Source organism: Macaca mulatta, chromosome 2 (genome assembly GCF_049350105.2).
Source record: "Macaca mulatta isolate MMU2019108-1 chromosome 2, T2T-MMU8v2.0, whole genome shotgun sequence".
In the NCBI taxonomy this organism is placed as follows: domain Eukaryota; kingdom Metazoa; phylum Chordata; class Mammalia; order Primates; family Cercopithecidae; genus Macaca; species Macaca mulatta.
Window position 1 is genome coordinate 11,653,182 of NC_133407.1, and position 21,666 is coordinate 11,674,847.

General features: G+C 46.3%; 1 protein-coding gene and 1 long non-coding RNA gene across 3 annotated transcripts in view; one reads left to right on the plus strand and one right to left on the minus strand.

Annotated features, from left to right (window-relative positions):
• The window catches only part of LOC144339000 (uncharacterized), a 31,175-nt gene extending 21,016 nt beyond the window's left edge, over positions 1 to 10,159 (plus strand). Inside the window, exon 3 of one of the 2 annotated variants that reach the window (XR_013413524.1) lies at positions 8,290 to 10,159. This is a non-coding gene — a long non-coding RNA (uncharacterized LOC144339000). Of the gene's footprint in view, positions 1 to 7,052; positions 7,102 to 8,289 lie in introns of those variants that run through there. The other variant, XR_013413523.1, reaches the window with a different exon arrangement.
• ST6GAL1 (ST6 beta-galactoside alpha-2,6-sialyltransferase 1) overlaps positions 1 to 13,785 on the minus strand; it is a gene marked incomplete at its 5' end in the record, with an annotated part of 108,610 nt that extends 94,825 nt beyond the window's left edge. The window contains 1 exon segment of the mRNA NM_001258080.1: positions 13,644 to 13,785.
• Between the last annotated feature and the right edge of the window lie 7,881 nt (positions 13,786 to 21,666).

Here is a 21,666-nt window from a genome sequence, read left to right on the forward strand (position 1 = left end):
CTACCCAGCCCTGAGACATCTAGCACAGGAGATTTTGTAAAGAACAAGCCGATCTCCCCTCGCAAGCAAGCGACACGTGGAGAAGGTCTTGGCAGGATTTTTGTGTCCTTTATTCATATTGTATCAGCACCTAAAACAGTGCCTGGCATTAAAGCACTCAGTAAACATGAGTGACTGAAGAAATACGTGTGTGGGGAGAGAATATAAACCAGCAGCACCAGTTAGTAACTATCCAAAGTAAGCAAGCCATTCGGTCTCTAGGAGCCTCTATTTCTTCATCAGGAAAATGGGGTAATGACACCTACTTTGAAAGGGTCTTATGAGAATTAAAGCCGGGCGCGGTGGCTCACGCCTGTAATCCCAGTACTTTGGGAAGCCATGGTAGGCGGATCACTTGAGGTCAAGAGTTCGAGGCCAGCCTGGCCAACATGGTGAAACCCTGTCTCTACCAAAATGTAAAAACTTAGCCAGGTGTGGTGGTGCATGCCTGTAATTCAAGCTACTCGAGAGGTTGAAGCAGGAGAATCACTTGAATCCAGGAGGTGGAGGTTGCAGTGAGCCGAGATAGTGCCACTGCATTCCAGCCTGGGCAACAGAGCGAGACGCTATCTCAAATTAAAAAAAAAAACGAATTAAATAAAATGATGTTTGTACACACCTCTAAAACAATGCTTGGTAGAAGGAGGCACTCAATAAATGGACTTCAATCTTCAGCTACAAATTTGACCTCAATCTTCAGCTATAAATCAGACCTCAACCATCAACTCTCTATTGCCAATTCTTATGGAGGAGGGGAAGGTTAGGGGGAGGTGAATAAAAGGGGAGCGTAAACCAACTGAAGATGATAAATCAAAGGAAAGCAAAGGAAGACCCACAAAGTCACACCTCACTGGATGACCTTGGACAAATCAGGTACTTTGCTGGGTCTCAGAATTCTCTGTGGCAGGATGCGGGGAGGTGAATTTGATCTGTGGTTTTCATATTGTGTGCAGGAACTCTAGCAAGCCCATGGAGACCCTGAGGGGCTGTCTTGGGGTGGAGAAGAAGGAGATCAGTGAGCCCCAAGCAGTTTCAGGCAGCTTCCTATGGGAGGCTGTCCTCGGAAGAAACAGTCCCACACTTAGTCCAGCCTGTTGTAAACTAATGCTTTCTCTGAGGTCCCCAGTTCCCCCTGGGGCCAGGATTGGGATGAGGTAACGAAGGTCTCACCCTAGTCCCAATCCTGAGTCCCCCAGATCTCCTTCAGTGCCAGCCTCACTCACTTCTGTGGCGTTTGGCACCGCCAGCCACCCTCTCTGGAAGTCTCTTTCCACTGCCCACCCTGGCACTGCCTTTCGTGGGTACAGCGTTGTGTTTCTCTCCGTCCCTTTCGCTGGATCCTCTCCTTCCTCCTGGGCAGGAGAAGTAGAAAAAGAGGGAAGAAGAGGACGGGAGAGTACAAAGAAGCCATGGGAGAACACACTGTGGGAAGCTTCGGTTGTGGCCAGGCAGAGGGAGATTGGTTGAACGGCAAGAGGCAGATGGCCAGGCACGTATAGACCTCAGGGACAGAGAAGAATCACTCCGCCTCACCTGGCAGAACTTTCTCTCCCATGCACTTCTTTCCTTACCTCACTGCCCCTGTCCAAGTCAGGTCCACGTCATCTAATACTAGGACCCTCACGACAGTGTCCCAACGTGTCCCTCGCCTTTTTTTTTTTTTTTTTTAATTGAGACAGAGTCTCACTCTGTTGCCCAGGTTGGAGTGCAATGGTGTGATCTCGGTTGGAGTGCAGTAGCACGGTTTCAGCTCACTGCAACTTCCGCCTCCCAGGATCAAGCGATTTTCCTGCCTTAGCCTCCCAAGTAGCTGGGATTACAGGCATGTGCCACCACACCCGGCTAATTTTTGTATTTTTAGTAGAGACGGGGTTTCTCCATGTTGGCCAGGCTGGTCTCGAACCCCTGACCTCAGGTGATCCACCCGCCTCAGCCTCCCAAAGTGCTAGGATTACAGGCATGAGCCACCATGCCCGGCTGTCCCTCGCTTCTTACCTCCTCACCAAAGATTAATCTCCTGAAGTCCAGCTCTGAGTCATTAAGCTCCTCCTCAGACACTGAAATTGCATTTTCCATGTTTACTCCATTAAGTGCAAATGCCTCAGTCGAGTACACAAGGCCGTACTCCCACTCACTCCCCAGCCTCCAAGCAACACCCACTGTGCACACAGGCACCCACTTCCCTGGATTCACCCTGGCCGCTGGCCCTGACTTTGCCTGCACTCCTTTCCTCCCTCGGTGCACCCTCGCCCCAATTTCACCTGTCAAATCTGCACTGTAAACAGCATACCCACTCTCCTCTCTTCCAAGATCCTGTATCCAGGCCTGCCAAAGCCTGGAGCTATTTGCAGATGTTGGCGAGTACACTTCTCTCTGTCTGCTCAGTCGATAATTCACTGCAATACCAGGTATTGCAAAAGAAGGCCTTTGCCTTGCCTTCAAATAATAGCTACAGGGTAGAAAGCAGAAACGCGCCCTGCAGCCTCCATGAACTCCGTCTGAGCAGGCAAGTTAGGCTACACGTAACAGTGTATCTTCAGTGGGAAGCTCATCAGCCACAGTGAAGAAGCCCCCACCACCTGTTAATTTCTTTATTCCCTTTTGCACCCAGCCCTGCTGTGGGCCCCCCAGGCTCTCCGTAAATACTAATTGGATTAATTAATTAATGAGATCTTCTGCTGGGAGCACAGAACTAACTCCATAAAAACAAAAATAATTCTCCTGTCTTTTGCATCTAAAGCTGACCCCCCCAACGACGGAAATGTTCCATAACTGGATTGTGGTGACAACTGCACAGCTCAGTAAGCTTATTTAAAAAGTCACTGAATTGTATACTTAACATGGGTTGATTTCATGGAATATAAACTGTACCTTAATAAAGTTGTCCTTAAATATCTGTATGATGATCAAAACCACCACGGTGGCTCACTCTGTTCAGCTGAGTGACAAACTGAGTTATGAGCATATCCGAAAACAAACAACAGAAAAGATGCTCCAGGTCTGTAAGGTGTGGAATCCAAGCTCAGTCTCGGTTCCTGCAGTATCCGCAGCACCTGCAAATGGTTGGATATGGGTAATCTCACGGAACAGTCTAGGCTGTTGGAGCAGGGATGAGGGCCCTGGGGTGGCCAGGTGCCTGGTCAGCCTAGAGTCAGAATACAGCACAAAGTGGACTGATCCTACTGAACCTTCCACACTGGCCTCTCCAGTGGCCCAGAGCTAGAGAGTCAAACCCCAGGTTGAAATCACTTTCCTGAGGAGGTATCCACTGGCTTCCCAGGCTGTTGTTCATTCACACAGCACCACAGAGCTTCCTCCACAGCAACCCCCACAATTCATGGTTTCACATTTGATCATGTTACTATTTAATTAGTATCTGCCTCTCTCTCTTTAGACCACATGCTCCAGGAGGTCAAGTGCCATAGCTCATGTGTTCACAGTGCCCAGCACAGAAGCAAGCACATAGTAGGTGTTCATTTAAAAAGTCGATTGAATGCTGAATGAGTGAATGGACACTCTTCACTGACTGAACTTGGGTAAGGCACATGTGCCCTGTTTTCTTTCAGTGCAGCACCGCCCTAGAGCTGGGTGTTCCTGATGAGGGCCTCCAGGAGAGGAAGAGAGGCAAAGAGTTAGGAGAAGGAGCCAACACTCCCTAACACACTTCTCCACTTTGCCCTCACAACAATCTACAAACTGGCTATTATTATTGCTCTGTCTACAGCTGAGGCAACTGAGGCGTTGCAACTGGAACTCAGATCTGTCAGGCTAGAAACTTCTCTCCCAGACACCCCTGATGGGCAAGAGTGAGATGAAGTGGATGGGAGTCCCTACAATGTAGTCAAGGTTACCGCTGCACAGGCAGGGGGTTGAAAATCTGAGGGCCAGTGCAATCATGTGCTATCTTCCAAGGTCTGGTCTCCTGTATCATTCTCCTCCAGCCTCTTTCTGCAGTGTATGTGAGCTGGCCCTGAGTGCACAGGAGACTCAGAAAACAGAAGAGGGCCAGGCACGGTGGCTCACGTCTGTAATCCCAGCACTTCGGGAGGCCAAGACGGGCAGATCACCTGAGGTCAGGAGTTCGAGACCAGCCTGACATGGTGAAACCCTGTCTCTACTAAAAATACAAAAATTAGCTGGGCATGATGGCGGGCACTTGTAATCCCAGCTACTCAGGAGGCTGAGGTGGGAGAATCACTTGAACCCGCAAGGCGGAGGTTGCAGTGAGCTGGGATTGCACCAGTGCCTCCAGCCTGGGCAACAAGAGCAAAACTCCATCTCAAAAATAAAAATAAATAATAAATAAATAAATAAAACAGAAGAGTATCTTCCCAGCAGTGATCCAGGGCCTGAGCCCACTCACATCTGGGCAGCCCACAGCCAATGCAGGTCTCCAAAGACCGCTTCATTCCCCCTGGAAATACACTCACTTCTCCATATTCCATTTCCCATCTCAACATCCCAAACTGCTCCTGCCCCAGAGAAAGCTCACGGCAAATCCTCCTCTTCTTCCCACATGCTCCTAAGGGGAGACACCCAGGTGTCTGCCGAGCTATAGGGTAGTGCTGCACTGAAATCAAACACGGAGTATGTGCCTTACCTCAGTGCATCAGTGAAGAGAGCCCGCTCACTCATTCAGCATTCAATCAACTTTTTAAATAAACACCTACTACGTGCATGCTCCTGTGCTGGGCACTGTGAACCCATGAGCCATGTTATATGGCATCATATGTGTGCCACATGAGGTTCTATCCACCCTAGTGCAGGTAGTGTACACATAGTAACAAGCAGTGGCCGGGTGTGGTGGCTCACGCCTGTAATCCCAACACTTTGAGAGGCCAGGGCGGGCAGATCACCTGAGGTCAGGAGTTCGAGACCAGCCTGGTTAACATGGCAAAACCCTGTCTCTACTAAAAATACAAAAAATTAGCTGGGCGTGGTGGCTTGTGCCTGTAGTCCCAGCTACTTGGGAGGCTGAGACATGAGAATCGCTTGAACCCGGGAGGCAGAGGTTGCAGTGAGATGACATCCCTCCGCTGCACTCCAGCCTGGGGGTCAGAATAAGACCCCATCTCAAAAAAAGAAAGAAAGGAAGGAAGGAAGGAAGGAAGGAAGGAAGGAAGGAAGGAAGGAAGGAAGGAAGGAAGGAAGGAAGGAAGGAGGGAGGGAGGGAGGGAGGGAGGGAAGGGAGGGAGGGAGGGAGGGAGGGAGGGAGGGAGGAAGAGCAGGTAGCATAGCATAATGACTAAGAGGACAGACTTGGGTGTCATACTCCCCAGGTTCAAATTCCAACTTACTAGCTATGAGACCTCTCTAGGCCTGTTTCCTCATTTGTAAGATGGAGTTATAAATTGTACCCAATCCTTTGGGTTGTCACGGGGATTAAATGAATTAATATACAAAAAACACTTAGTGCCTGGTCCGTAAGAAGTGCAATATCATTTGCTGTCATTGTTCGTTTCTTTCCCCAGTGCATTGAAGTTGCCTCTCCATCCGGAAGAGGAAAGAGTGGAAGCTGCTGAGCTAGGGAAGGCTCGAGGCCATGGCAGCTGCCCTTGGTACTGTATGATCTCTAAATACTGAGAACACAGTCCTCCTGGGCCAGCTCCAGAGGCTTCTTCATCTCTGCTGCCAGTCAGTAGAGATGTTGGCACGCCGGCACCAGGGAGGAATAGGGTGGAAAGCATAGTAAAAAATCAGCACTTACAGGTTGTTTGCTCATCTGTGAACAAAACCAATCCTCCCTGGAAAAATACACAGCTCCATAAAACATCACTTTTCATGCGTCACCAAGGACAATGACAAAAGATTTCCGGTAACTGGTGAACTGGGCTGAAGAACAAGGAAGTCAAATTTCTGGGGCAGCTCTGAAAATGCTGGGAGTTTGTCAGCACCAAATCCTCTTGCTTCTCATGCTTAAGGAGCACAGGCTGTGGTCTAGATTTAGACAGCTAGACTGGGGGAGCAGAAAGAGAGGCACACAGCCAGCTGCTAGGGAAACACAAATGAAGACCACAATAAGATATCGCTACACATCTATTAAAACAGTTAAAGTTGGCCAGGCGCAGTGGCTCACACCTATAATCCCAGCACTTTGGGAGGCCGAGGCACATGGATCGCCTGAGGTCAGGAGTTCGAGACCAGACTGGCCAACATGGTGAAACCCCATCTCTACTAAAAATATAAAAAAAAATAGCCAGGCTTGGTGGCACACACCTGTAATACCAGCTACCTGTAATCTCAGCTACCTTTAATCCCAGCTACTCGGGAGGCTGAGGCAGAAAAATCGCTTGAACCTGGGAGGCGGAGGTTGCAGTGAGCCAAGAGAGCACCACCGCACTCCAGGCGGGGCGACAAGAGCGAAACTCCGTGTCAAAAAAAAAAAAAGTGAACAGCTAAAGTTAAGAAAAAGTGACAACACCAAATGCTGGCAAGCATGTGGAGGAAGTGGATTACGTTGCTGGTGGGAATGTAAAGTGATACAGCCACTCTATGAAATGGTTTGGCCGTTTCTTCAAAAGCAAAATAATATGCTCACCATGCAACTTAGCAATTGAACTCCTCGGCATTTATATCAGAGAAGCAAAAATGTATGTCCACCCAAAAATCAGAACACAATTGTTCGTAGCAGCTTAACTTGTAATAGCCAAAAACTGAAATTAACCAAAATGCCCTTCCATAGGCAAATGGTTAAACTGTGATATATGCATACCATGGAATACTATTCAGTAATTTTAAAAAAAAGCAAACTATTGATAAATTCAACAATTTTAGTGGACCTGAAGGGCATTATGATGAGTGCAAAAAAGCCAAACTCAAAAGGTTGTATATTGTATGATCCTATTTAGAGAATATTCTCAATAGGCAAAATTATAGAGGTGAAACAAGGTGACAATAAAGGGTCAGCACAAGGAAGACCTTTTTGATGATAAAACAGTTCTGTATCTGCCGGGCGCGGTGACTTACATCTGTAATCCCAGCACTTTGGGAGGCTGAGGCGGGCAGATTATAAGGTCAGGAGATAGAGACCATCCTGGCTAACACAGCGAAACCCTGTCTCTACTAAAAATACAAAAAAAAAAAAAAAAAAAAAAAATTAGCCAGGCATGGTGGGCGCCTGTAAACCCAGCTACTCAAGAGGCTGAGGCAGGAGAATTGCTTGAACCCGGGTGGTGGAGGTTGCAGTGAGCCGAGATCGCACCACTGCACTCCAGCCTGGGTGACAGAGCGAGACTCCGTCTCAAAAAAAATGAAAAAGAAAAATAAATAGTTCTCTATCTTGATTCTAGTGATGCCTATACTAACCTACACACAAGAGAAAATGACACAAACTATACACACATGTTGTACCAATCTCAGATGCCTGGTTTTGATATCGTACTATAATTATGTAAGAAGAAATAAGAAACTAAATGAAGGATGCACGAGGAGTCTCTGTACTATCTTTTCAACTTCCTGTCCATCTACAATTGTTTCCAAATAAAAAGTTAAATAAAAAGAAAAGGCGCATAGCCAGTAAGAAAACTGGGATTCCAGTTCTGACTCTTTGCTCCAAAATCCTGGTGTTCCAACCGGGTCAAATTATTCATAGCACTGTGTGTACCATGACATTTCATATTTCCATGTCTTTGCACATACGGACGTCTACTGAGGCTACCCTTCCCTCACCTAGATAACTTTTCATTTCCTTTAAGTTCCAATTCATATAGCTTCTCCTTAAGGAAGCTTCCTTGACTCCCCATCCTGAGATCACTGCTCTTCCTCTGCACTTCCTGTGCACCACACTTATTCAACTGAATTGCAATAATTAGTTTACTTGCTTTCATCTCCTGTCATGTACAAGCCACAGAATTGGAGAACAATTTTGCAAAACATATCCAGTAAAGGACTTAATCTGTAGAACATATAAGGAAACCTTACAACTCAATCATAAGAAGACAAACAACCCGATTTTCTTTAAACGGGCAAAAAAATCTAAACATTTCACCAGAGGAGCCATGCAGTGGCAAATAAGCACATAAAATGAAGCTCAGTATCATTCGTGTTTATGGGAATGCACAAAAAAACACAATGAGATATCGCCATACACCTATCGAAATGAAAAAGATGGGCTGCGCGCTGTGGCTCACACCTGTAATCCCAGCACTTTGTGGGCCTGAGGCGGGTGGATCACTTGAGGTCAGGAGTTCAACGCCAGCCTGGCTAACATGGTGAAACCCTGTCTCTACTAAAAACACAAAAATAAGCCAGATGGTGGCAGGCGCCTGTAATTCAGCTACTCGGGAGGCTGAGGCAGGAGAATCGCTTGAACCCCAGAGGCGGAGTTTGCAGCAAGCTGAGATCACGCCATTGCACTCCAGCCTGGGCCACAGAGTGAGACTCTGTGTCAAAAAAAAAAAAAAAAGAAAGAAAGAGAAAAAGAAAAAGAAAAAGATAGACCATACCAAGTGTTGGCAAGGAAGTGAAGTGCCTGGAATTCTAGTACACAGCTGGTGGTGACATAAAATGGTACCCATTCTCTAGACGACAGTATGGCAGCTTCTTTAAAAGTTACACAAACGCCCACCATATGACCCAGCCATTCTACTCTTAGGAGATTACTCATGAGAAATAAATACTTATATCCCACAACATTTTTTTCCACAAATGACTCTAATGGCTTTAATAGTCCAAAATTTGAAACAATCTAAATGTCTGTCAACAGGTAATTGGATAAATGAATTGTGATATATCCACAACTAGGACTACTGATACACACAACATTGATGAACAGCAAAATAATTATGCTGAATGGAAAAAAAAATGCATGCTCTATAATTCCATTTACATAAAGGTCCAGAAAATGCAAACGAATCTATAGTGTGAGAAAGCAGCTTAGTCTAGTGGTTGCCTGGGGCTGGAGGGCAGGAGATGGAAGGGGGCAGGAGGGAGAGATAAAGCTCAGAAGGACACTTTTAGGGGTAATCATTATGTTTATTAACTTAATTGTGGGAATAGTTTCATGACTGTATACATATGTCAAAACTCACCAAGTTGTACAACTTAAGTATGTGTAGGGTTTTGTCTGTCAATTACACCTCAATAAGGGTATATGAAAAAAAGACTAATGGGTACCATCTAATAGACATCTACTTTGTGGGGAAAAGGTAGGTATTATTTGGCCCATTTTACAGATGATGAAACTGGGTCAGGAAAGCGGGTCAGAAATGGGTCAGAAAGTGGGGAGGTCATGCAGCTATGGTCAAGTCAGGCTCAGCCCCAAGTCAAATGGCTTCAAAGCTGGGCCCTTTTCTCCATACTGTGATGCCTTTCTACAGTGGCAAATTCCCAACCTGAAGCCACAGGCTGTAACTCCCTGGCCTAAGCAAGACCTCTATGAAGGCTCCAAAGGAGAGTGAGGGTCTGGGGTTGCAAGAGATCTCCAGCATCACTGAAATGACACCCTCTCCCTCTTGGGTTGCCACTGCCACAAATACCTCCAACAGCCAAAGTCAGCCCATCCTGGGCCAGATGGGCTAAGGCAGGAAGGGCTGTGCCTGCTCCCCAGGACACCCTGGCCTCTAGTGCCATGGCGGTTTTGTGTCAAGGACCTGACCAGACAGTCAGCAGAACAGACTCCACTTCCTCCCATGCTACAAACAAGATCCTTCCCCTTTCTGGGCCTCCACTTCTTCGAGTGAAAGACATGATGTCTAACGATCAAGCCTTCCAAGGAGCTCTTTCGGCTCTAATTCACGTTGAGTGCCCTGCTAAGCCAAAGCTGAAGGCAGAGCATCACCTCCACTTAGCAGTGCCTCCCCAAATCACTCCCTCTGCCACTCTGCCTCCTCCTCCCCTCAGCCCTGTCCCTCAGCAAGTCTCTTCCAAAGACCCTGACTCCCTCCCCCACCTGCTGGTTTGTGCCCCAGTTAGCAAGTCAGGCGCTTAAAACTCTGTGTTCAGGCTAGGCACAGTGGCTCTCACTTGTAATCCCAGCACTTTGGGAGGCTGAGCCGTGTGGATCACCTGAGGTCAGGAGTTCGAGACCAGCATGGCCAACATAGCAAAACCCCCTCTCTACTGAAAATACAAAAATTAGCCAGGTGTGGTGGCAGGCGCCTATAATCTCAGCTACTTGGGAGGCTGAAGCAGGAGACTCGCTTGAACCCGGGAGGTGGAGGCTGCAGTGAGCTGAGATTGTGCCACTGCATTCCAGCCTAGGCAACAGAGCGAGACATCATCTTAAAAAAACCAACCAAACAAACAAAAACAACAACAACAACAAAGAAACAAACAAACAAACAAAACACCTCTTCAGGAGTCTGGGGACCCCGGACACACAGCTACTTGAGACATCATTTCTCCCTTTAGAGTTCTTGAAGGAAAGGCTGGACATGAGTGGTGACAGAACGGATGGAAAAGAGAAGGTCCTCAGCAGCCTTGAAGTATGGAAGTTCCTCCTCTTGTCAGATCTGTATGTCCAAGTGTGGGCCAGAGTTTCTTGCCCAAACAAGCTGAGATATTTGGCAGGGCACATAGTAGGCTTTCAGTAAGTATCTGTGGAACTGAATTCAATCCCTCTAGCCAGAGGAATAATCTCTTCCCGAGTTGCAGAGGAAAAGTAAGCATATCTGTCTTTGCGCACTTCCCTGGAAACAGTTCTGAGAGTCCAGAGACTGAGATGCCCCTTGCTTCTAACTGGCGGGGAGATTTGGGGGCCCAGTGCCACTGGGCCTCACCTCCTGGGGCATCAGCTGAATGAGAGGACTACACGGTAGCACTCTCTAAATGCTCCCAGCTCTGGTGCTATCTTACTATACAAGGAAGAGCCCTTGGGGTTTAAAAGGAACAGTGCAGCATTTTGTAAAGCTCCAAGCGCTTTGAGCTGCAGCTGTTCACAGAGCATCTGAGATGGAATGATACTCCCCGACGGGAGAAACTCTGTGTCAGAACTGGATTTTGGAACTACCACGTGGGCAGGTGCTTGCCATAAAGAGCACTCACTAGCTTTGAGAAGCTGTGGAGGTCACAGACAGCCTTAGTGTATCTCTTTTGCTTATGAGCTGTGAAATCTCGCAGAAGTCTCTTTACCTCTGGGAGACCCAATTTCTACATCCGTGACATGGGATAGATACCTCGTTAGCTCATCGCAGAATTAAACGAGATAATGTAGACAGATCACAAAACACTGCTGGGAACCATCACGAGCTCAATCAACAGCCTCTTCCCTTCCTTCCCTTTGTCATAAATAGACCTAAAGGTTCTCAGAATAAGATCTTAGTTAGGTCGGGCACGATGGCTCACACCTGTAATCCCAGCATGTTGGGAAGCCTAGGCGAGTGGATTACCTGAAGTCAGGAGTTCTAGACCAGCCTGCCCAACATGATAAAACCCCATCTGTAAATAAAAAATGCAAAATAATTAGCCGGCATGGTGGCACATGCCTATAATCCCAGCTACTCGGGAGGCTGAGGCAGGAGAATCACTTAAACCTGGGAGACGGAGGTTGCAGTGAGCTAAGATCATACCACTGCACTCCAGCCTGAGCAACAGAGTGAGACTCCATCCAAAAAAGATAAAAAATAAGATCTTAGTTGATTTTGCTGACCAGAAAACCAGGCCTCTGATGGCCTTAAGTCCAAACACACTAGAGAGGTACTTCAGGAAGTAAGTACACTGGGACTTCAGATACGGGGGAAGGACTAGGAAGGGAAGAGGCAGGGCTGGCACCTAGAGACCACCCACCATGTTCCCTGCCAGTTATACGTAAGCTCCGTGATGAGGCAGCCTCCTGAGCAGCGCTCCATCCTCCACCCCTCAACCTGAGCTCCCTTCCTCCCAGGAGTACGTACTTTCTCCTCAGGCACTGGTCATCACCAGCTCAGTGGCCTGGGGTTCTTAAAATGAGGGTGTGGGACCAGATGGACTCTGTAGACCTTACCACCTTTATAATTTTCTGAACCTACAATTCTACAAAGATAAACTGGTGCTTAACGGATGTCCCACCCGCTCCCTATCCCTCCTTTGGGACACATGAAGAGATTCAGGAAGCAGAGGGAGGGGGACAGAGGCTGGGACTTCATTATGCTAATTTATTGGCTCTAATCTGCTGCAACAGCAGGGCTTTGAAGAAAGAGGCTTTTGTTGCAATTTCACATTTGGCAAGAAGTCCCCTACACCCGCATTAGAGATTATGAGTCAAAAGCTCTGATTTCAGTTCCGGCTCTTACATCCTGCATTGCTGAGGCTCCCTTTTCACACTTCTCTGACCAACTTTTTGACTTTTCCGGGAAGGAAATGTGCCCCAGATGTTGGTCAGTCAGTGGTGGGTTTTCATCTGCCTTTATAAAACAGTGTCAGTAATCTAAAGGCTCCCCAAGGAGCCAGAGCCAAAGGAGGAAATGCAGCCAACTTCTCTCTACCACTAAACCAAAGGTTGCCTAGTCAACCAGGCCCCTCTCTACAGGGGCAGGGAGGCTCACTGGATGCAAAAACATTTCTATTTTCATGATTTTATGGGACCCTCACGATTGTTGTATGAAATAATGACGGAAATCTCACGTTCATTTATTCATGCAACTCATGTTACTGGGCACCTACCGTTCACAGGTGAGGAAATGAAGGCGTGCATAAGGGAAGTGGTTTGCAGGATGCCTCACAGCCTGGGGTAGAGTAAGCCCTGAAACCAGCAGCTTGCTTATCTAATCAGAATTTCTAAAACGAAAAAGCCTTGGGTTGTAGCACCTGCTCATTTCCGTGGCATAAGTTTTCCCATCGTGGTCAGTTTCAATCCACCCATCGTTTTTAATCATTTTTAACAAGCAGTTTGCAAAATTCTTGAATATATAAAAATTGGGAAACAGAGAGAGTTTCCAGATTGGGGGGGGCAAGTTCTCCTGCCTCACCTTTCCACCTCCACACAGGAAAAATCAACATCCTATGGAAGCTTAAAGAGTAACCTTAATAGAAAACCACCCGGAGGATTGTTAACAGGGGCAGGATTTCAGATATATTGTATTTTCTTCCACAACAGTATTTTTCCAATCATCCTATGAGCATATAGTTCTTTATCATCAGAACATATCTAGGTCATTAAAATCAATTTTTAGTGAGCTTCCCAGAATGTTTTGGAATAACCTCTCTGCATAATTTGTGACTCCGTCACCCTTGGGTTGAAAGAGAGAGAGAGCGCAGCACAAGCGTGTGCGCGCGCGCGCGCGTGTGTGTGTGTGTGTGTGTGTGTGTGTGTGTGTGTGTGTGTTTCCCAAGAGCTCCCCTGCAGAGCAGAGGAGGTATATTTAAGTTAAGCATTCACCTGAATCTGGTGCAGTCTTACCTGGAGGATACATTTATTCCCTTGGGAATTCGAATTTCACCAGCAACTGAGAAAATACAACTCCCATCAAGATTCCAAAAGACCTGCTCTGACAAACCAGAAGCCTTTGGCCACCAGATCTGCTCTGACAAACCAGACCTTGCCTCCCAATGGGCGGAGGCTGAAGCAGATGGTTTAACTGAACCAGTAACTAACTGCTCCTTATTTCCTGAGAAGGCCCTCTGCCTCCTGCCCCTGCAAAAAGGCATTGTGTCCTCTCTTCCTCAGGCTGGGATTCAAGGGGTCTTACCTCAGCACTGGGATGGACACCTGGCACCAGGGCTTGGGACAGGCTCAAGGGGGCCAGTCCATTTCAGCTGGGCTCCATGACATTCACCACTTCTCCCGGGACTGCTGGCTGCAAGGCTCTGTGCAATTGGCTCTCCCCTTGCCTGCAGGGGGGAAAAAAACAACAACAAAGCGAAGTTTACCAGAAGCACGTAGGTTAATACATCCAGGAGGAAAGAGTCTTTGCTCCTCCCACTGCCAGCTCTGGTCGCTGGTGCTCCTTTCAGAACCGCCGCCCTCACCTGGGGCAGCCAGCTTCCTTTCCAGGACCTCAACCAGCTACATGTTCGCCCAGACTCATCCCTCTGGGGCTGTACAATTTGAGTGAGTTGCAGATTAGGCAAAGCAAACTCAACTACAGTCATGGAATCGTTGCGCTACACACTACTCATGGTAAGAGAAAGCAAGGGCTAGAAAGCTACAGATAGGGCCCAAGACTTGTGTTTAGAGAAGGCCTGCAGACAATGGATTTCAATCAACAACTACATCAAACTTGTTCACAGTCTCCTTTGACCTATAGTATGTTGTTTATGCTGTTACAAATGTGAATTCACGCCTGTAATCCCAGCTACTTGGGAGGCTGAGGCAGGAGCATCGCTTGAACCCGGGAGGCGGAGGTTGCAGTGAGCCAAGATCGCGCCATTGCACTCCAGCCTGGGCAACAAGAGCAAAACTCCATCTCAGAAAAAAAAAAAAAGTGAATTTAATTTCTAATTCATTTTGGAAGCATTTTTAACTGATTCTAAATGTTCAACCCATATATTATTATAGTTGTCTGAATAGAGAGCATTTGTTTTTAAAGTAATTGTTTTTCCTTGTGTCAAAAAAATGTATGTTCAATCTATAAATTCTAGAAAATATAATTAAATGAAAAGGACAAAATGTACCTATTCTTTCTTCATCCAAGATAACTATAGATAACATACTCTGCCTGTTTCTTGTTTCTATTTTTCAGATTATTTATAAAGATGTAATAAAGCTGGGCATGGTTTAGTAAGTACTGTGTCATTAAGTAATCTTCAGCAGCATCATTCTAATGGCTACATGATATATAGGTACCATGGGTCTCCAGTGAGCCATGTATAGTACCCCACATAGCTACACCATAAATTGTACCCAACCCTCAAAGGCTGGACATTTAAGTCACCTCCAACCTTTTGTTTTGTTTTGTTTTTGGCTAATGGCAAATAGTGTTTAAAACAAAATCTTCCAGGGATCCCCACGATTATTTTCCTCAGACAGTCTTAGGAATAAAATTGTGCTGGGTCAAAGACTTTCCAAATTTTTCAGGCTTCTGAACAGTCTTGGCATGCTACTTTCAGGACTACTGGTACCATAGAAACTGCTCCCAGCAATGAAGAAATGTGCCCATTCCCCTAACACTCCTCTCTCCCCCAAGCCCCTCCCTCACCCACACATCCTCATTCACCCGGTGTAACCATTTCTAGTGGAAATGAAGGTGGAGTTCTCAAAGTCTGACTTTTCATTTTTCATGCTCACACTCAGCTCACCCCCAGCCTATAATAAGACCCACTATGCTAAATGAACTCCGCTAATCAAGCTTAGGAAAGAGGGGTACATGAATGATAATTCGTAAGGAGAGAAAGAGAAACCCATGGAGGGACAGGGGAGTGATAGATACACAAGGACAGTGTCCAGGGCAAAGAAACCCTTCGATACAGAGAGAAACAAGAGTCATCCCATGCGGCAGCAGATGCTGACAGAACTGCAGCGGAAGTGAGCCACGCGACGGGTGGTAACGTCAAGACCTCACAAAGATTCAGGGCAAACAACAAAGGCATCCAGTGAGATGGAAAAAGAAAAAGTTGCTTGAGGCCTTGAGCACTTTGCTGCCTTTATAATTAATGCTAACAAAACACCACGAGCCAAGGTCACTGTGGGGAAAGAAGAGCAGTCAGGAAAGAGGTCTTAACAGGCAAACAGCTGAGCTAGTGGTCAGCTAGGAGCCACCCACAAGGAGCCTTCCTGGGGGAACAAGAGCAAAGTGTTCCTGGGGCGGGAGTGGGGTGGGCACTACTGGGCTGACTGCTCTGCCTCCTTAACAGGAAGGAAGACCCCACTCTCCATCTCTCCCTAGCCAGCCTCTTGTAGCCTTCCTTTCACTCCAGGCCACACCTTCAGTGAGAGATGGATAATTCACCTACACAGATAACTAGGTTTCTCAGCCCTGTGACCCAGGCAAAAGCCTTGGAGACCTGTCTCATGCCCCTTTCCAGCTGACCCGCCCTGTGCCCTGCCACTCGCATGCACCCTACACTCCAGTCATAGCAATTTGCAATTCATGAGGGAATGGGGGATTCCTTTCATGCTTCTTAAGTCCTTTGGAAAACGGTTTGCAGATCTCCAATATTTAGGCAAGTCATTCTACCTGCCTACCCTGCCCCTACCCCACCTACTCATTCACCTGGACTTCCCCTGATGGACAAAGAGTAGAACTCTGACTTAAAGACAATTCATCCATACATGAGGAAGCTGGGCCAATCTGACACTCTTTCAAAATTGCAACTATGAAAAAAAACTCTAGTCAGCTGGTGGTAGACCCTGGAGTTAAGGGAAAGGTATTGGTAGAATCGTGACAGGCAAATGCCATGCACAAGATCAAGTGATGGGACCGGGCGCAGTGGCTCATGCCTGTAATCCCAGCACTTTGGAAGGCCAAGGCGGGAGGATCATCTGAAGTCAGGAGTTCAAGACTAGCTTGGCCAACATGGTGAAACCCTGTCTCTACTAAAAATACAAAAAACAGGCATGGTGGCGTACACCTGTAATCCCAGTTTCTAGGAGGCTGAGGCAAAACTGCTTAAATCCAGGAGGTGGAAGTTGCAGTGAGCCGAGATCAAGTCACTGCACTCCAGCCTGGGCGACAGAGTGAGACTCTATCTCGGGGGGGAAAAAAAAAAAAAGATCAAGCGATGGAGCTACAGGGGGCTCTATGGAAGGAGAGGAAGCTGGCCTACAAAGAGAGCAGGGCAGAGGCCCAGGGAGAGGTCACAGGACACCATGCAGGCCCAGGACAGCAGGTATGTAGTGAGTCCAGTGGCCGTGAGGCTCGTCTGTACATACTTCTTACTCCTGCACGCACTCCCTTACCCCTTCAATTTGGGAGGGTGTCTCTGCTTCTTGCAACCAAATTGTTCCACGTACAACAGTCTCTCCAAGGCCCTGAGGCTGTAGCAATCTTGGGCTGGGAAATCAGAACGGAAAGAGCAGGACTTATTTCCAGCTCTGCTCAACACAGCAAATCTATGCAAACTAGAGGCCTGGTACTGAGGGCAGGTGCTGCAAGTAACCCAGCCTGTGAGGCCCAGGCAGGAAAAGAGTTAACATGGGCCTGGATTTCTTCATCTTGTGCAAGAGCTTGGTTTAAATGGGCTCTGGGGTCCCAGCTAGCTCTGGCTCCTGAAGCCTAAGGGCGCTCTAAGTGAGACTGGGGGCTCCCCTATGGCCCAGTGCATGTCTTGGGCAGGGCTTGGGCCATCCATTGTAAGCACTCAAAGTCTTTTTAAAACAAAAAAAATTTTTTCTCAAATTTGTAGCTGAATTTAGATAGATAATCAAAATCTACTGGATGGGGCCAGACGCAGTGGCTCATGCCTGTAATCCAGCACTTAGGGAGGCCGAGACTAAGACGGGTGGATCACCTGAGGTCAGGAGATCAAGACCAGCCTGGCCAACATGGTGAAACCCCACCTCTACTAAAAATACAAAAATTAGCCAGGCGTGATGGTGGGCGCCTGTAATCCCAGCTACTCGGAAGGTTGAGGCAGGAGAATCACTTGAGCCCAGGAGGCGGAGGTTGCAGTGAGCTGAGATAGTGTCACTGCACTCCAGCCTGGGCAACAGAGTGACACTCCATCTCAAAAAAAAAAAAAGAAAACAAAAATCTACTGATAGGGCCATGCTAGACTGCTAAAGTGTAGTTGGATGACTCTTCTATTTTAAATTCTAAAGTTGTTTTTTTTTTTCTATTAAGTAGATTATATAACTTCCTCCTATTGCCATACTGGGCACTGCAGATTCAGCTGATCATGGGCTCTGCACGCCTCCTACCTACTCACATGCTTCCTGGCCGCTTTAACAGAGTTTCCACTTAATTCACAACCCCCTGTAATCTGTTACCACAAGTTCTGCTCTCTGAGCTCCCTCCTATCCCACAAGGGTCACTGGGCCTGACATCCAGATTTGGTTTCTCTACTTTCCTCTTGAGGCCCAGTCAGCCAAGATTGTGCTCAACTCCTTCCTTGTGCTCAGGGCCTGTTCTCTGCTTTATCTCTTGGGGCACTGTACTGTCCTCCAACCCTAGAGCCCCTGGCAGCAGCTCAGCCAATCCCCTTTCTCCTCCACCCTTAGACCCAGAAGCACCTAGATGACACAGAAGATGATTCTAAGGAAGAGGGTGGCTAAATGAGAGGCTGCCTTGGGCGCAGTGACTCCTTCTTGCCTCCAGCAAGCGTTTCCTTCAAGTAGGTGTACAATGTGCGAGGCACCGACCACAGACCCAGAACCAGGATTTGGAGAGCCCACCAGGTACCAAGGAACCCAAAGAAGTTCATAAATTGAGCAAAGAGTTTCATGGCCCAGCCCCTCAAAGCAGAACCATTGCTCAAGGGCTCTATGTTAAGTCAGAAAACAGGTTCACGTGTCACAGGAGTAAGGCTGTGGCCCCAAGCCCCTGGCTTCAAGAAGCAATCCCCACTCAGCACACTGGAGCCTTAGGGTGAGATAACCCTTTTAACCCTGGAGCCATTCTTCCACATTGTCTGAGATGTGAGCAATGGTCCTGATGATGTTTGAATATGGAAGCTAAATAAGCTAAGAGCTTTTATTGATCCTTGTGCATAAAACGTTCCAGAATCTGGGTCTCTACAAATCTGCTGAACACAGCAATCAAATCAGAAGACACTGCACCCAAAACACAATAAGAACGTCTGCTAAGATAAGGAGACCTCCCGGATTATTTCTGTCCCCCTCTTCCTCTCCCAGGGCTCACATCCCTTCTTGATGGTTCATGTGGGGAGCCCAGATCCAACATGACGGGGTTCCTGTTCTAGACCTAATAATATTCACCACAAATGTTCATTTATTTTTAATTTCGATTTTTTTTTTTTAGCAACTACTATATGCCAAGATAAGATCCATTATGCCAGGCGCTTTATGTACTAAGTTATTCATTTGTTCCTCACACAATCCTATGACGCAAGGAATATTTTCTCCATTTTCAGATGAGGTGACGACAGCTTTAGTGACCAGCCCAGGCACAAAGCAGGTAAGTGACTAAGCCAGAGTTCCACACACAAAGCTGCCTCCCACAGCTGCCTTCCAGGGGCTTTTCTTTATCCTCCCTCTAGTGCTAGGCCAAGAGATTTCAGCAAAGAGCTGAAACTAAGTATGAGTTGCACAGTGAGGACATGGGTGAGCTCTGACAAAAAGAGAAATGGTGTCTGCATTTAGAGAACCAGAAAAGGGAAGTTCTTCTGCCAGTGCCATATGCAAAATTTCCAAAGGAGGGTGCCTCTGCACATTTATTTGATGGTGTTGTTAATATGTTCTCTAGAGCAAACAATTATTCAGCTTTGATTGCATGCCTATTTTAGGTGCCAATCTGGATACAGGGGGAGACACTGAGCCTTTATTTACTTATATCTTTATTTATTTATTATTCTTATTTATTTATTTATTTATTTATTTATTTTGAGACAGAGTCTCACTCTGTTGCCCCAGCTGGAGTGTAGTGGCACAATCTCAGCTCACCACAACGTCCGCCTCCCACGTTCAAATGATTCTCCTGCCTCAGCCTCCCGAGCAGCTGGGATTACAGGCACCTGCCACCACACCTGGCTAATTTTTGATATTTTTGGTAGTGACAGGGTTTCACCATGTTGGCCAGGCTGGTCTCGAACTCCTGACCTCAAGTGATCCACCAGCCTCGGCCTCTCAAATACTAGGATTACAGGCATAAGCCACAGCGCCCAGCACAGTGAGCCCTTTTTCAAATCAAAGCAACACACACCCGTGATTTTTAAGGTCCAGTGGTACTGCAAGGCTTGTAAGGAGAAACAGCAGGCCCTGCCCCACCCTCCACATCCCTAATTCTGTCTTTCAACTCCTGTATCTATTTCCGGAGTCATCTCAGTGTATCTAAATAGCATGCTTATAGTTTTTCAATATTAGATATTATTCATAGACTTCCTATTATAGAAAATAAGGATTTAGCTCCTTACCACCATTCCATATACCACCTCTCCTGTCCCACATTCTCCCAATAGTTATAGCATTTTTAAGTCAACACTAGTAAGTTACATTATTAAGTTACATTATTTTGTCAAGTAATTATTAAGTTACATTATTACAACCAGATAAATTATTGTTCATAGCTGAGCCATGTGTGGTGTTATGATTAATTCCTTTCATGTACATTTCTTAGTTGCCATTTGTAGAGTCCATTATTGCCTCAGTTGTTTGTTTGCTTAACTTTCTATGTACTTGTCACAAATTCAGCCCTCAACATTCCAACAAAATTATAAAACTCATCACAGTACACCAAATATACCGCTATGTACTCATCTTTTTCTTAATTCTTAAAAATCTGCCTTCTGGAACCTTCCATTCTCCTCCTTCAACCTGAAGTGGTTGCTCTCTGTGCTTAAAGGAAGATCCCATTTATTCTTAGTTTACTCTCTAGCTTTGGAGAAACAGGTGCATCGTAGATTCCTCAAAAAAGGCTGTCTGGGAGATAAAAATCATTGAGACTTCCCATACCTGAAAATGCCATTATTCCACCCTCATATTTGATTAATAATTTGTCAGGATATAATTTCTCAGTTGGAAATACTATCCTCTCAGAGTTTAAGGAATGGCTTCATTGTCTCCTAGCTTCTGTAGAGATAGATGATGTCAATCATATTTCTATTCTTATATATAATCCATTTGTTTTGGGGGGAATTCTCTCCTGCGGAGAAGCTTTTCTTCCGGCGTGTGTCTTTTTCTCAAGTCATAGCCCCAGGTACTCAAGCGGACTTTTCAATGTCTTTCAGTTCTCAAAGTTTTTCTTATATTATTTCTTTAATAAATTTTCCCTTTCATTGTCTCTATTCTCTTTTTCTGCAAGTCTTACTATTCTGATGTTGGGCTTCTTAGAATAATCCTTTTTTATTTTTCTCTTCTTTTCTTTTAGTTGGGAGGGACAGGGTCCCACTCTGTTGCTCATGCTGGAGTGCAGTGGTACAACATCAGCTCACTGCAGCCTCAACCTCCTTGGCTCAAGTGATCCTCCCACCTCAGCCTCACAAGTTGCTGGAACTATAGGCATGCACCACCATGTCTGGCTAATTTTTGTATTTTTTAGTAGAGGTGGGGTTTCGCCATGTGGCCAGGCTGGTCTCAAACTCCTGGGTCCAAATGATCCACTCACCTTGGCCTCCCAAAACTCTGGGAATACAGGCATGAGCCACCGCACCCAGCACATTTTCTTTCTTTCTTTGACTTTCTGCAAGGTTCCGTAAGCTTTCTTCAATTCTATATTCCAAACCCTCTACTGATTTATTCTTCTATCACACTTTTAATTTCCAGAAATTCTTTCTTAGTCTCTGAATACTCCTCTTTGTTGCACATTGCTTTTATTTCATTCATGCAACATATTCTCTTATCTCTCTTAGGCTAGTAATTACAGGTTTTGTGACGTTTTCTTCTGCTCCCTATATTTTCTCTATTTCTTGTGAGTTTCTAGTGTTGTTGTTTGTCTCTTCTAATTTCTGCCTTTCATGTTTCAAACTTTTCTCAAATATCTGGTTATCATTAGCTGTCTTTTTAAATTGAAAAGTGAGCCACTAAAAACTGACCAGATGTTCTGTGTGCATGATCAGTACCTCTGAGCTGGTGGATCTTACAGGAAGGTGATTGTGAGTCAGCTGTACATTTTGTTTGGAACACCCTAAATATCAATATCTACAGGCTTCTTCTCTTGG